Genomic DNA, 17,345 nt, shown 5'->3' with positions numbered 1-17,345 from the left:
CCAAATTCCTATAGAGGCAAAGAGATTCAAATAAATTGATTTCACGCATCACACTGACCTGGGATCAGTGTGCAGTGCTACAATAAGCTCAAAGCTCCATGTGGGGTAAAGCCCATTAATGCTATCAGACCCCTCGAACATGACCAAGAAAAACTAAAAATAAATGCAAAGACTCTCAAAAGCCAACAAATTTGCTTAAGAAAATAACCTTCTTTTCCTAATAAGGATACCAATATTTGAAGGTGCACAGCATCATCTAAACTAATTTTTTTTAATTCATTCTTTTTAAAAACACAAATGTGGCTTTTGAAACGCATACAATATCTACAAATTGGGACTACATAAATATCCCAGCCCATGATTCAAACATCAATACACACCATTTTGTAACAAGTTTCCTGTGTCATAACTGCTTCCCATGCTAATATGCCCTTGCCTCTTATATGGCCAGTTAATTTTTTCATGTAACAAATATTGGACATTTCTTAGTATTTCCCTCAATGGATTATAAGAGAAAGTTTCTCAGGCTGGACATCACTCCTAGCTGTCCCAAACCCATCTACTTCTCACAAAGGCACACATAATAGAAGAACTGCTTCAAAACAAATTCTAGAATAGCGAACACTGCATATTTTGGATACGCTTTAAAACACTGGGGGTAAATACTCCATGTTTTCTCAAGTTAAAAGTATGTGATTTTTACTCTCTACTCTTGGGTCAATTTGAGTCTAAATCCCATATTTATATACCTCCACTGCCATCACAAAAAAGAAAAAACTAAGAGTAAATTTTTCAGTGCTACATGAAACATTAAAAAAAAGCCAAACATTTATAAAATAGGCCAACACACATATAAACATAAATGTATATAGTGTCTAAACACATCACTGTTAAAGTATGTATACACACTCATACACACAAGAGAGGGAAGAAACTCAACAAAGAGTTTTTGATGCATAATGTGAAGGATCAGTATTTGCATATTATAACAAATAACATGCGTTAACTTATTTTAAAATATGTGTCTCTGTCATGCATTTTTGCTTTCAATATAGATCTTCCATGCTGCAATGCTTCACCACCAGCAGGCCAGATATATGCCTTATGATCAGAAGAGAATACGGCTGTAATGGGATGGGGGTGGGTAAGGACAATGATACTACCTATCTGCAATATATGCTCAAATTTTAAAATCCATGATTCTTTTCAATGTGCAATCTATACCATATATATTTTTTTTTCTTTTTTTTTTTTTTCTTTTTAGGGCTGCACTTGTAGCATATGGTCGTTCCCAGGCTTGGGATTGAATGGGAGCTGCAGCTGCCAGCCTACACCACAGTCATAGCAACGCCAGATCCTTAACCCACTGAGCAAGGCCAGGGATCAAACCCAAAGCCTCATGGGAGTTACTGTCATGGTGTGGCGAAAATGAATTCGACTAGGAACCATGAGGTTGCAGGTTCCATCCCTGGCCTTGCTCAGTGGGTTAAGGATCTGGCATTGCCATGAGCTGTGTTGTAGGTTGCAGATGCAGCTCAGATCTGGTGTTGCTGTGGCTCTGGCATAAGCCGGTAGCAACAGCTCCAATTAGACCCCTAGCCTGGGAAGCTCCATATGCCATGGGTACAGCCCTAAAAAGACAAAAGACAATAAATAAATAAATAAATAAATAAAAATAAAACCCACATCCTCATGGATACTAGTCAGCTTCGTTATTGCTGAACCACAATGGGAACTCCCATGCACCTTATATATTTTTATCATACTGTTAAACAACCCCCCCAATAGAGATATATGAGGCAGAAGGCCAAGAATTATATCTTCTTTTAAACAAAGAGCTTTCTTCTTATGGAAGATGAAGAGAAAGCAATTCTAAAGCAAGGGTTGTTGCTGTTATTATTAGTTTCCTTTAAAACATCAACAGTTTTCCTTCTAAGCAGGACTTTAGAAATCTAATCAATCAAATCTGAATTCTCAAAAAATTAATTTTTAGTAAGAGTATATAAGGTAGGAAGACAGGAGCAGCAATGAGAGATGTCTCAACTACTTAAACTTAATTCCCTGTCTTTTGAATTTGTCTCTAATTGTAGCAGAAAAACATCATATGAAGATGGAGGAAGAGAAATGCAGGCAGAAACTAAATCATGATTTAGGCTATCTCAAAGGAGCCTATAATTATACAGGGAATCATTTCATTTTCTCTGAGCTTTCAGAAACAAAAACAAAACACCCTCATTTGCCAATACCTTCTTGGGAACTTTAAGAACAAGCCAACAAGCAGTTGTAGAAACTGCAAGAGTTTTATTTTTTGGTTTTTTTCTGTTTGTTTGCTTGTTTGGGGTTGTACCAGCAGCATGTGAAATTTCCCAGGCCAGGGATCGAACCCAGGCCACAGCAGTAACCCAAACCACTGCAGGGACAAAGCCAGATCCTTAACCCACTGTGCCACAAGGGAACTCCAAGAACTGCAAGAGTAAATGTTGTGTGTGTGCATGTGGTGGTGGGGACACCAGCAGCTATGGCCACAGAAAAGTAAATATTTGTTCCCCTTCTTTCCATGCCGTCAGGCAAGCAGTCAGAGAAGTTTAATAATCCCTTGCCAATCAGTAGTACACAACAGTTGTGTTAATTCTCAACTCTTTCTTAACAGAGTTTTGTCTCTATTCATCTATGTGCTTTTGCACAAGTCCACTAAAACGGATACAGAGCTGGCCACAAGAGGCATCAATTCTGTGGAATCCATAATTCAGGGCTATCCTTGATTTTTAAGCTGCAGACTTTAAGAAGTCACTTGCCAAATGGCAGACATTTTACATTTGCTTGTTTTCCTAAAATTAGATATCACATTTTTTAACATGCCTATGGACATAAATTCTGCTTAGGAAATAATATTACTAATTTAAAAAAAAATCCAAGTCAAACAGAAGAAATAATAAATTAACAAGCACTTTTTTCCCTCTTTAGTTAACAACTATTTCAGAAAATATTATCTCTAGCTACAATAAACACAGAAATTATGGCATAGCTTTTACTCTTTACTCCAAGTATTGCTCAGCTTCTAACAGATGTATTATGAAACATGGCAAGAAGCACAGCAATCAGAAGAGAGTTTAAAAAAAAAAAATTGGTACTTGATCATTTGATATCTTCAGACCCGAAGCTTATCAAACAAAAAGGCTCTCACAGCCAGGCTTACTGATCCCCACCCAATTCCACATCCAAAGATTATAAAGGCAAATTTTTAAAATATATAATACAAATTCTTTATCAACAGGCACTAGAAGAAATAAGAAGAGAAAAATCTTCGCAAGTATAATTTATTGGGAAAAATAAGAGATTGATTTTTGGCATGTAAGTAAATTGCAAAGTCAAAATATTTGTCTGTTCCTTACCTTGACAATATTCAAAGTTCCCTTTTTTCCGGCAGTCACCTATTACTAAACTCAGTGCTCTCCAAGTGTTTCTTTTGACAGATATCATTCTCCACCAATCGCTCTGCTAATTTCCTCTTTCCTTTTCTGACTGGGACAGAGATTATGTTCACCAGCCCAGAGATCAATCTTTTCTATTGACAACAACAAAGGGAAAAAAAACGCATATATCACAACCAGTCTGAAGTACTGCACCCATCTACTTACACGATATTATTAGACCAGTTTTGTTTTAAGAAACATATATAAGCTCTTCTAAATTTCAGAAAAATGCAAAACAATTCCCATGTTCTCAGTTCATAGAATGACGTGCTCTATAGGGCTCTTAATTCTCCAATCATTTGACTCAAAGCTGGACTCAAACCCTCTTTCCTTAAATTGGTTTAGAGCATATGTACATCAATAACTTAAAAAACTATATTAGATTTTACCTGTTTCAATTTTTAAAAATTGAGTAACCTATCAAAAAATAGTTTAAATGCTTTGAGATATTATGTACTTTTATTTTTTGGAATTTTACATAAAAGTTAAATTTTTAAAAATTGAGTAACCTATCAAAAATAGTTTAAATGCTTTGAGATATTATGTACGTTTATTTTTTGGAATTTTACATACAAGTTAAATCCTGTTTCAAAACAAAGTAGTGTCTTATGTTGTGTCACTGTTCTGAAATTTACACATTTCTATCATTAGGTACAATAGCTTGAAACAACTGATAACACTAACCTTATATAACCAACCAGTATGAAAATATTAGTAACAACAATTATTGATGAATCACTTTACCAAATAAACAAACCTCTACTACTTTATTTTCTTCCTCTAAAGCAATCCAAATATTCTCATTTTTCCTGTTTGATTCATAGGTTTAGAATTCATTCATTCATTCTCAAACACTTCCTGCCTATTATACTATTACTACTACCACCACTATTATGAATAGAACAAGTATCACTATTTAGTCCTTATAATCTATGAAATATAACTCTAGCACAATCATATGTATATAAACCAGTAACTCGATAAATTCAAAGGATAAAGATTTGTAAAAGCAGTCTCAAAAAAGTGTACTACTAAGGTTGTTGCTGTTATTTTTTTAAGAGACCAAACTACTCCCTAGAAATTACAACTGGTAGATATATATATTCTGACATATATAAACAAGCAAATTCTATAAAAAAAGGAATGCCTTTTATATGTCATATTATGACTCTGCTATCACTCAATCAGTTGTTTCACATTATTTATGGCAAAAATTAAATAAGCAATGTTTCGTAAAAACACAGTACCAGGTACTTCTTAGTTGGAAATTTTCTTGAAGCTTAGCAAAGATCATTAAAGACAATCAGCTAGAACTTGGAAACACTCAGTTTACTATGAAACCTAACAATTTTATTAAGAAATGATAAGCCAAAAAATTTCAATAAGAAAATGACCAAGACAACAGATATATATCCACATACATAAATACACATATACTGGTGGTGGGGCGGCATGCCCAATGAGGAAGACTGGAAGTAAATACATTTAGGTGTTAAATATTATTTCAAGAAATACAAGTAACTTGCTACACAATTCTGTTATTTCCAATGTTTCTATACTGAGGCGAAAATTATTTTGTAACTAGAGGATAAGCAAATATTATTAGGAAAAAAAAAAAGAAGGAAATGGATACACTTCTCAGATTCAATCATGGTACTTGATAATATTTAGTGCCTCAACAACCATCCACAAAAGGCATCAGAGAGCCTGATGTAGTAGATCCTGCCTGTGTGGGCCATATTTAATAATCTCCACCAAATAAATGAAGGAGGCCAAGTACATACAAATCCCCTAGAGTCTAAGTCTATTTCTTTCTTCTCATGACTGATAAATATCCGACTAATGGCTGGATTTACTGACAAAAATGGTATAATGGGTCTCAGTTTTGAGGCACACAAAATTACCATATGGATAAACTTCCTTTAAAAGATAAATTCCTCAACCATAAATGATGCCTCAATACAAATATAGAATATACCATTTCACTCTTTAACTTCATTTGTGTCTATTTTAATCAGAGTATCCTGAAGTGAAAGGAGAAAAGCTGGCAGAAAGATAATGTTACAAAATATTTTAAATGCATGTTTATAAACTCTTAAATGTTAACATGGGATACAAATATATACATTCACGTAATACACAAGGTAAACCTAAAGTTGCCCATGAGGATTTTCCCAACCGAACTATTTTTATGTTTGAAATATTGTATCACAGTCAATAGGATAACTTCGGAAAAAAAAGGGGGAGGCTATGCTTGGATTTAACAAAATAATGACTTTGGAGTACTATGATGTGCTTCATGACACCAACACAGTAAATGGCCTTCTGATATGAAATAATGAGTAATGGTAATGGGCATTATTGAATATACATTCAGATATTTGATACTTATTCCACACTAAAGTCTGTATCACATGCAACAGAAAGTAAAATTTCTCTATCTTTAATAATTGCCATGTTCCAATCCTCATCCCTCAAGTCTGTAAAACCTCATTAGGAGAGTAACATATACAGAGAAAAGTTTAAAAGCTAAACTCTACCGAAAGTAGAATGCCTCAAACAATTTGTAGTTCTACAAGAGTGTTATTAAAAAGGCTCAACATGTTGTATTACCATGGAAATTGTGGAAAACATACATTCCCAAACAAATATTACTTTTTCTCAATGGTATGAAGTAATGAAAACCACATGTGTAAATCTGCGATCCGTGCAGTAGTTCAAGCTGCAGCTAATAGAAAATACAGAAAGTGAACTCTGCTATATAAAGGATTCTTGTTACAAAAATATAATGTGAAAACCAGATGCAGACAGAAAACCTTAATCACAGATGGGAATGTAATCACAGGCATACAGAATACTTTTTTGATCAATCTGAACCATATGCACAATGTATTTATTTTCTAAGGAATGCAATAACTTGAGAGAACCTTCTATTTGAATTCAGTTAACCTCATATTTATAATGCTTTTATCTTACTCCCCCAACCCTTCAATGTGTACTCTGAGCCAAGGTTTTAAAAAAAGAGTTTCTGGTCTTGGCAAATCATTCTTGTATCAGTTTATCTTGCAAAGTTTTAATAGGATGTAAAGACTACACACATCAGAATCAACCTCAAAAGCAATCAAGTGCAGTCCCCATTACTGTGTTTCTCAATCACTGCCAGGAATTCCTTTCTCTAGAGAACTGTATCAACATTTGGGACAATTTTTCCTTTAGTAAATAAGGTGTAGTTATTCCAAAAAAGACGCTTTAACACACCTCTTTTTATCTATCAACTTGGACTGAATCAAACCTTAACTCTAACCTTTTTCTTTCACAAAAAAATTCTATAATATAAAGACTGCCCCTTTACATTAATAAAAATACAATTAGTTTTTGGTTCCAAGAGGAATTACTGCAGAAGGAACGTGTTATATCATACGGGACTTAGAAAACATTACCTTGATAAGTCTAGTCCCTGACACTGGGTTGTAGCTTAGCTCTGTCAAGGCCTCAGTGATCTCATTTGTAGGACAATTCCATATCCCCCTCATTTAAAATAGTCAACTAAGTATGCCTCATTTTAGGACTAACTCAACTTCCAACAGGAAGTGACTGGAACACTACAGTATTTAGGTGCCACTTGCCATAGGTCACATGAACTAGAATCCACAAGTTCCTGGCTACACATGCTTCCTTACCCTTCCATATACTCATCCTGATTCTCCTCTCGTCTTCTAACTATTCATCCCCTGATGTAATCAGAGAAACATATAGTCCTTTATCTTGCCTTATTCTGACATTCAGGACCCTCCATAATTTGGCAGTAACCTACACTTCTCAGTCTCCTGCTCCTTTCATTCGCTTATGAGGTAGACAGCTCTTTAATGGATAAACTCCCAGAGAATACATCATCTCATCTTTATGCTTTGTCCATTAATTCTTTCCAGACTGCTGGATGACCAGCTCCTTTCCAATACTCAGGTTTCATTCAAAGTGTAACCTCAGAAATGGTTTTCCCTCCTGTCCAAAGTAAAGACTCAACACCACCAGCAGTGGCCCCCCCACTACTCTTATTTTCTCACTGTTTTCATAGTATTTAACACTATGGGAAATAATCTTACAAATGTCTCTATTTTCTGCTCCCTACCCCTAAACTGTAAGCTCTATGAGAGTAGGGGTCTTGTGTTATTACTCTAGCCTCCAAATTTAAAACAGTACTTGGCACCTAAAAAGAATAAAACAAAGGAACTCCACCTAGTAAAAAGCTATAAAAGTCCAATTCAATCGCTGTGGCCTTTACAAACCTTTCCCTGACCACTCCTGGGGCCCACAGTCATTCTCTCTTCTTTAAATTATAATAGCATTTATGGTCTATATCAGGCTAGGCAAACTTTATCTTCCAGATGCTGTTCATATGAGCCCATTCCCATCAGTATCATGCATACACAAGCCAGAATGGGAATCATTCAGGGCACCCAGCACTGTAAAGCCAGCTCTTCCTCCTCCCACAATAAACAGTAGGATACCATGGTTAAAAACTGCAGCTTACAACCTTTAAGGTGTAAATGCACTGCAGTAGTTTTTATGCACAGTCTTATCTCCCAAGTGACTTTACCAATTACACCTCCTGTTCTGGAAAGAGATCCCATCTTATTCTGTCTTCAGACCTTACCTGAATGCCACATACGCATTTTGCTGCAAGGGCCGCAAGGGAAGGGGCCATGCTTATTCAACAGTCTCCATACACAGTGCCTGGTTCACAGAAGGTGTTCACTCATTATTGTCTGAGTGAATAAAGGAACAAATGATAACTGAATACTCCTTAGTCTTTCTTCAATCCTTTTCCTCTTATTGTAATAAAGCATTATTATTTTTTTTTAGGGCCACACCCACAGCATATGGAAGTTTCCAGGCTAGGGGTCAGATTGGAGTTGTGCTGTTGGCCTTTGCCACAGCAATGCCAGATCCAAGCCTAATCTTCGACCTACACCGTAGCTAGCAGCAATGCCGGATCCTTAAACCAATGATTGAGGCCAGGGATCAAACCTGCACCCTCATGGATACTCATCAGGTTCTTAACCCACTGAGCCACAACGGGAACTCCAATAAAGCATTATTTTTAAATCCTTCCAATGTTATTTTAAAGAATAAATTAAACAGAAGGCAGGTGGTCAATGAATTATTTTTAGTCTGATGAAGCAGGATGAAGACAATTTAAAATAGTAGGAAGAAAATAAATAAATAAAATAGGAAGCTCTAAATATCTCCTCTATTGCAGATATAATTTAATCTTCAATAAGATAAAATCTCCTAAAATGGCTGTACCTTACCTATACTGACCAAGTAGCAGTTCACTACACGCAGCTGGACTGGAATTTCAGGTCTTACACTTATCGGCTACTGGACCTTGAAAAAGTCTTAGAGTCACTTGACCTCTCTGAGCTTCAGAGGTAAATCTCCACAGCAGTATAATAATACCTAACTTACCAGGATGATATGAAGAGATAATACTTATAAAGTACCTATTTTACTGCTCCTAGTGCATGTGTTGTTTTATTCAATGTGCTGAGTTCCTATCAATTGAGAGGATAAGGTGGTAATATCTATTTTAATATTATGATTTAAGGCATTAAAGCATTAGGCCACTATTCAAAAATCACCCAGGGCAATCAAAATATTTTCTTTTCTGAAAGTCACTGCTGTACTATTAATGATAAAAAATAAAGTAGAATCATTTCAACAAAAAAGTTACTATTAAATCACTTATTGATAAAAATTAAAAAATAAAGTACAATCAGTTAACAATACCAAAATATGTGGAAGTAAGCTGAAGGTCTTAAAACATTTTGCAGTGAAACAAATATATAATAACCACAAGCTAATATTTTGTGATTATTTTTGTCCTCATCTAATTTCATCTGTGGAAGATCATCTCTAGAGGATAAGAGAAGAACCAATTATTTCCAAAGACTGGTTTCTCCAAATAAAGGCATCTGTTCCATGCCAGCAACTTTCACATGAAAGAAAAATGGGACTTTGAAAGTATCTGTATTCATGGTTGATGGTCACATGTCTCAAAAAAAAATCTGCTATTGTCCAGCCACAAATACGGTCTGGTCCTTATCAGCTAACATCTATTGCCCTTCTTTCTTCCTGCTTTTTTCTCTCTCCCTCTCCCTGCCTCAGAAACTTGTAGTGCTGTGGTATTTTTCTGTACTCTAAATGGTAATTTTTCTAAGTGCAGTAAGAAGTCTTGTGATAATTTTCCATTTTAACTTTAGCATCATTCCCACCTGCAGACTGTAGCACTGGCTCTGTTCATGGGGAAGATTCTTTAGGTGCTGGGATTTGAAGACTTCCAAGAAAATGGCAGTCAGCCATTGAATAGAGAAGCCTGAGTCAGAAAACCCAGGTTCAGACCTCACCCCACCACTTGTGCAAGGTGGCTTTCGGCAAGTGGTGAAGCCTCTAGGAGTGATTAGCAAATGAGCTCAGCCCTGGGTGTGTATTAAATAAGACAGTATGTGAACTTCATTCCATGAAGGCATTCAGTGTGTCTCCTCCCCACACGTGCAATAAGAATCCAGTCACTTACATTAAGTAACTAAAGCCTAACCTGCTGGAACCATCTCTTTGACCTGTTACCTGGAAGCAAAGACAGTAAGATTCTTCACCCACTTTGGCGCTCTGAGTTGCAGAATCTTAGGATGAGATGGACCCATAATACTATTCACTGCTATTCCTAGTTTTAAGGCAGGTTCATCAAGCAGCAGAGGAGTTGGAATCCCAAACAACATCAGAGAAATGGCAGTACTGGTGAGGAGAGAGTGAGTGGGAGACAGGGTTGGGGGAGAGTGTGAGAAAGAAGTGATCAGCTTGGGGAGTCTGCCCAGAAAACAGACCCCAGCAACCAAAGGAAGAACGGATAGGAGCCCCTGGCACCTAAAGGATCACCTGCGGGGATGGAAGAGGGAAAGCTGGGAGTCACAAAAATGGTTTTTAGGCTTGTTGGGTCTCTGATCAAAGGGATAGTTCCAGCTCATAAATATGTCCATTCATGCAATGTTCTGATTACAATTTCAGGGAGCTCATCCTTTACAAAAAGTATGTGAGCCTCGGGGTGAAAATAAATAAAGCAGGTTAAGATGTGCACTGAAGAACATACAAGTGACCTGACCACCTCAGCTGCCCAGGGCTGTTGTACATTGAGAGTCTTTTGTTTATTAGCTGCAACTTAAAGCTAAAATACGACAGCAATCAATTGTACATACTATAAGAGAAAACAGTAAAAAGAGATTGAGGTGGAAAGGGACTGGGGAAGAAACACATGCTCTTAACAAGCAAAGATTTGATTTCACAACAAAGAAATATTTCAGGACAGCATTAAGTAAATAACTTTAATTCGAGGCATGAACTTTCAAGAAATATTTAATAAAGCATCAAAAAGTACCCCAACTGTTCTAGACTCCTACCTTCAAAGAGCTTACAAACCTGCAAAGAAGTCTAAATGACATGGATAGCAGCAAAAACTTATATGTAATCAGTTCCATCTTTGAGGAATAGAAGTCATTAGACTTCAGAAAAAAAAGTTTCCTTAGTGACTCAGGGGAAGACACAGTGGGTCCCCTGGAGAAACAGGTCTTAATTAAGGCTGAGGTGAGAAAGGTCTAGCAATCAGGGGCACTGACTTGAACATCTCTAGATCCCCAGGCACTAAACAGGACCAGACTCTCCATTAGGTATTTGCAGAATGAAGGTAAGTGACTAAGAAGGAACAGTGAGAAGATCCTGGGGGGGATGCAGGAGGCGGGGATGGTTTCCGAAGAGTGCAGTGGAAAGTTCATTGGGAATGGTCAAGTCGGATGCTAAATTAGCAAGCCTTCATGAAATGATACTGTACTTCACACATATCATCTCATGTGATCTGCATGACAACCTTATGGGGTCAATGCCATTATTATCCAGGTGAGAATTATTTCCAGAAGAAGAGTAGATGTAGGGGATTCAACAAGTGGCTAAGCACGTGGGAGTTGGGTCTCCTCACCACTCCAGTTCAACTGACTTCAGGCATAAGTCATCGTCTTCCCACAGAAGGCCAGAATCCCAGAACCAGTCAATCCCAGGCTAATGCCATAGTCCCTAACTTTGCAGTGAGTGAAACAGGTAAGAGGTTTGCAGAAAGATTCACAGGACCAAGGGACATGCAACAAAAATTCTTCCAACCACCAATGCCTGGGCTCCACTTTCTCCCCATAAAGCAACTACTCCTGTCAGATGCATGTACATACTTCTTCCATAAGTAAAAGCTTATGCGTTTTTTTGCACAAATGTAGCACACCATACATATGCTGCTCCCTGCTTTTTTTTTTTCATTTCACAATATCTTAGTAATGATTCGATAGCAACACATACAATTCAGTCCCCCTCTTTTTAAAACAATGGATGGGTTTTCATGCTGAGATTCTTTTTTCACTGTCTATGATTAATTTCTAGCAAGCACAACTGACAACAGAAGAAAAAAGTCTTAAAACTTCCATTCTGACAGATTTTTATCCACAAACTCCAGACTTGGTTCAGAGAGTAAAAAGAACTGCCAGACTGCTTTCAAATTAAATACTACTAAACAAAACAAGGTGAAAACCCCTGAAATAATATGATCCTGATGAACTACACCCTAAAAGTCCTCATACCAGTAGATTTTGTGGTTGTTGTTTCTTCCAATAACCAAAATCCCTTGAAGAGGGGTAATAATTAACAGTTAGCTATTTAATCTTAAGATGTCAGATGCATGTACATACTTCTTCCATAAGTAAAAGGGCAGTATTAAGATTAAATACTGTCCTTTAACATAGAGAAGAAATTCCTTCCCTTTTCTAATATGAGACTTTCATTTTTAAATAAAAACTCATGATCCCACATGATTGTATTCTGTTTACGGTCTGATTATAAAATACATATAGATCAGTTTCTATTAATTTCATAATATTTTAAGGCATTCTTGTTTATTTCATTTTATATTTGAAAACCGTCTGGGTGAAAAAGTATTTGGTCTGCAGACAATGCGTGGGGTACTAAACAAATGTACGAACATGGGTTCAAAGGGCCCTTGAAAACTCTCTGCTCCCCTTCCCCCAGGAGAACCGGGCCCAAAGTCTGGGACACAGTAGCATAGGAGCACTCCCTCTGCCCTCCCATCAACTTCTTAATCTCTGGCCCCTGCCTTCTCTCCTCTACATAATATTAGAATTGGAAGAAGCTGAATAAATTATCTCCCAGAGTCCAGTGAAACTGTTAGACTGCTCTGGTGGAAAGTTAAGAATCCTGACCCAAACCACCTGACCACTTTTTATTCTCCCACATAGCCTAAAGGTAGTTGCAAAATGAAAGGAAACCCAAAACAGTCTGAAATCCGTGCAAGGAGCCAGAGAGCAGGAGGGAGCCAAGTTCTGGAGCCATCGATAATCAATCCTCCTTGCAACTACTGTTCTTTAAGGAAAACCTACCAGCTGAGAGCCCAGTCAACATTTCCCCAAAGTAGCCGAACCAGGGTTACATAACCAGGTTCTGAGGCTTCTTTCTGGAGGCTGTGACTATGAATCTATGAAGAGTAGAGAAGCTGTCCCTCACACAACAAAGCGGCACCCAAATTCTGACATCTAATCTGAGCTATCAACTTTTCCCTCTCTCTAAATCCACCCTCATATGCAAGTACAAATTCTTTTCCCTTTGCAATGTATCTGGCATCTGTCTTCTTCCTTCTTGTCTCATGAACCCAATTCTGTCCATACTTTTACAATATCTAATATCTAAACAACTACAAAACAAATTCCCTACCTGGCCTCAGTCTTGCCCCATTCCAACCCATCGGGCCCACCACAATCAGATCAACTCTTCAGAAACACATGACTATAATTGGGTCCATGGTTTCCTGTTGCCTGGCACAATTTTTTTTTAAGTTTGGTGTTATTCATATTTATTTCACCATGGCATCTTTTGTTTCAAAGAAGTCCAACTAGAAAATCTACTAGGTAAAGCAATTTGCTGCAAAGAGCAGAGCTATTCTGGTGTCACAGGGCTGAGAAGATGAATGGGAAGGCCTGAACCCAATCAGAGCACCCTCCATGCCACTTCCCAACCCTGAGGGGTCCCACATGGACACAGTTACTAAAACTTCTGGCTTACTAGGAAGATAAAGCTTAAATCAAAATGCTTGGTATTCAAGACATTTATAATTTTTCTGCTTACTTCCCAAAAATCACCCAAGGATCCTTTCTGCTGTATCCACGTCTGTTCATTTAGTCTCCGTCTACCTCTACCTCTATCCGCCTCACCCCAATACTCCTTCAAAGGCCTTTCCCACCAGTGGGCTTCGACACCCATTTCCACTTTATAACTGCCCATGACCCTGCTACAATAACCTTGCCTTGATAGATCCTACCTGTCTATAAGACAAGCTAAAATTCCAACTCACAACACCTCTAAAATCTCACTTACTGTACCATTTAACTCGTAAGTAATCAGACCTCTTCATCTTTTGTAGCTATTTAATTTGACCTGAGTGGGTTTATCATTCAGTGGGAACTGCACCTACTACCTGGTCTGTGTCCCCATCTAATATAACTGCTTTAACACTTAATAGTCATTCATTAAATATTAATTTACTTCAAATGTGTACAACTAAGAGCAAAAATCTTAATTTTCTTTCAGATATTCTAAAAAGTTTCATTACCAAAGAACACGTGCCTTTCTTTTAAAATAGTCAAATCAGGTTTAACGGATTGCTCATTTATTGTTCTTCATTTATATTTTCCTCTGATATTTTATACCACTTTCTCTAGCCAACTCAAAGCTTGACTTGGACAAGTCAATGGAGACTGATCACATTTACTTTCCATTTAGACCTGAATGCACCTACCTACCCTTATTTAAACAAAAGGATTCAAATTCATTGTCCACATTTGTTTCCCATTAAAGGTCAAATATGGATCTCATATCTAAATAAATCTAGCTAGAGATGAGAATGAAAATGTGTGACAGGTAGGCAGAGGGGTTGGGCAATAAAAAATACTTGCCTGACACATGATAAAAGTTACAGAATCCTAACATCACTTAAAAAGAACACTTTCACAGGAAAGAAGGATTACTATGTCAGTCTGATAAACATCACAGTTCCAGTCCCAATATCATCTGCTGTTCTTCCCAGCTGTGTTTGCTCATCGCTGTGTACATAACATATGCATAGATTCAGAAAATAAACTAGCTGTCTTTCCTGACCTGTCTTACAGCTCACATCTTCCCATATCTTGAGGTTAAGAGAAGGAGTACAGCACATCTAGTTTTAACAAAATAGATCAGCCAACTTCCTAAGGCTTTGTATTTACAGTACAACTTGCACCATGTTTACCATGTTCACTGGAAGATGACTTCCCAATTCCTAACATTCCACTTTCAGCAATGCTGCTGTGCTTGCTCTCTGGCACAACCCTATGCCAGCCCTTGTAGGTACCATAACCTATATCTACTTTCCTAATATCTCTCTGATCGCCTGAGTGTCACCAGGTGCACTCCCCACAAGGTCTAGCGGAAAGGATATCCCAAACCCTCTAACATCTTAAGCTAGTTTTCTCTCCTGGCACTCTTAACAGATCTGGCCGCAGCTAGCTCATCACTGCTCTGGCAATGTTTCACATTATTAGTGGACCCCTAGCTCTTGAGAGCTTCTTGAGACAAACTGCTATTACACCTCATGATAATTTTTGTCTCTATTATTTCTCTGATGTAATATTCCATCCAGCCAAGTCAAGTACCAAAGAAGAGTTCACTGCACGCATACGTTTAAGACATTCATCTTTGTGACAAAGACGTTCAATTTGGCCTCCCACCAAACTTTGAATGCCAATGTAAAAACATTCTACAATCTGTGAAGCAACAGTGATTCCTGTGGTTTCCATTTCTAGTGACAGATGATAACAATGTGCTCTTCCTAGCGAACAGTAGAAGCTTCCACTGCCATCCTGGATGATGACAAAGAGTTTACTTTGATCAAATCAGAAGTATAAAAATGTAACAGCTCTTAATTTCCAAAGAAATCCAGCCTGGGTTCATAATTAATAATTTCACAAATGGGGATTAAACTTTTAATGTCTATATTTTTCAAACTGAAGAAAAGCACAAAAATCAAAGTGTACTGGTAATAATTAGGCTTTTAACTACTTTGAGAAGCAATAGTAAACTGTGCCTTCAGACAATGGACAGTTTTTCGGTCGTACTTCATATCTGATTCCCAGCCAAATGACAATGTGCCCTTGCTGGTTTAAATAAGCTATTACTTACCAGGTTCTCTCCCCAAATAGACTAAATTTTCAAGTGACTTAGGTCCAAACCTTGAGACTGTGGGGTGCAGGGAAAGCCTGGTAAGCACAACCAATCACCACCATGCTTTAGCCCTAGCTCCTCATTTCTGCCCTGGGGGCGCCAAGTTCACCTTGTAGAACAACTCTGAGGAGAAAGCACAAAGGCTGTTTCCCTTGAGTAAGACCTAAAATCAAGTTCCATCTTGCTGCATCAACAGAGCCTTTCCTCCATCATTCGCCTCCGAAAAAACTGTAGTAAAAACTAAATTTCAGACAGCCATCTAAGGTCCAGATGGCTATGAAAAAAATGACTCACTATCCCCCACCCGCCTTTACAATGAGGAATAATGGAAAGACAATGATGTTCTGCACGGATTCTAGTTCCCAATTACATGCACATTAGTAGTACCCCCAATTCAATTAAAAACATAAATAAGGATTTTTTTTTCTTCATTCTCCTAACCATGGGTAATTCCTGAGAGCCTACTCCCAATACCATACATAGACTCATGAGAGTTGGAGAGCCCAACAATCAATGAGTCTGCCCATCATTTAACTTCTAAAGAAGCACCTGGGCTGGAATGTACCCTACGCCACCCAGCAAGTCAGTAACTGAACTGGAAAGGGAATCCCAGTTGGCCTATTTATTAGTCAGGGGAATGCACACACGCACCAGGTCCTTTTCATAATACACGGAGTACTTTATACTACACAACCAATTACAAACTCAAGTTGGTAGAGAATCCCTCTCCTCTTAGAAGTATCTAAGAGGTTGGACCTACCAACTGGGAGATGCCAAGCTCAAGATACAAAGTGATGAAATCACCTGGGATGGGACAAGCCTCAGGGACTAAGGACACTGGGCAAAAGATGGCTCTCTGGAGTGCTGGATGAGATCAGCAGAGGGAACAGATTCATGCTTCAAGGAAGGTGGGATTCTGACGAGAGAACAGAATTTAGTCATGGAGATGCCTGGATTAGGAAGTACTGAGGGACAAAGAGTAGCACACGTTTGGGCATATCCAAGGATGTCTGCTGACCAGCAGCCAACTCTGACTCCTAGATTGGGGGCAAGGGCATATTTAAAGAAAACAGAGGAGGTATAGATAGATTATGACCGCTAAGGAGCACATTAAGTCAGGTATTTAGTTCTAATGATTAGAACTTGGGAACAAAGCAAGTAATTGATTTGAGGAACACAAGGAAACCTCAGTTTTCTAAAATGGAGCAAAAGGTCAAACCAGAAGAGCAACTAAGCTAGCCTTAGAGTGATGGGCTGGAGCTCTCTGAAATGAACAAGGTGAAATGCTGCTTAATTATTTACTTAAAAATCAGTGATGACAATGTACATGAAGGCTAATGCCAGGCTCACAGCAGGTCTCTAATATTTATCAATTTCTCTCCTCTTCCCCACAGCCAACAACTAGGTGGCAGGCTTTGAATGCCCAGAGTACACTCAGAAGCAGTCTATGCCCCAGTTGTTAAAACAGGAATGAATCTGGTCAATCACATTCCCTAAGGTACCTGGAGGTGTTGA

At 37.9% G+C, this 17,345-nt stretch overlaps 1 protein-coding gene and 1 long non-coding RNA gene across 2 annotated transcripts in view; both read right to left on the bottom strand.

The window, feature by feature from the left end:
• Window positions 1-8,433, bottom strand: part of LOC110260259 — a 42,466-nt gene extending 34,033 nt beyond the window's left edge. Inside the window, exon 1 of the long non-coding RNA XR_002343225.1 lies at window positions 3,393-8,433. This is a non-coding gene — a long non-coding RNA (uncharacterized LOC110260259). The remainder of the gene's footprint in view (window positions 1-3,392) is intronic.
• The window catches only part of RUNX1T1 (RUNX1 translocation partner 1), a 145,663-nt gene that overhangs the window by 116,611 nt on the left and 11,707 nt on the right, over window positions 1-17,345 (bottom strand).

The sequence above is a fragment of the Sus scrofa genome, chromosome 4, assembly GCF_000003025.6.
Source record: "Sus scrofa isolate TJ Tabasco breed Duroc chromosome 4, Sscrofa11.1, whole genome shotgun sequence".
Lineage (NCBI taxonomy): Eukaryota > Metazoa > Chordata > Mammalia > Artiodactyla > Suidae > Sus > Sus scrofa.
This window is presented reverse-complemented; position numbering and strand designations above follow the sequence as displayed.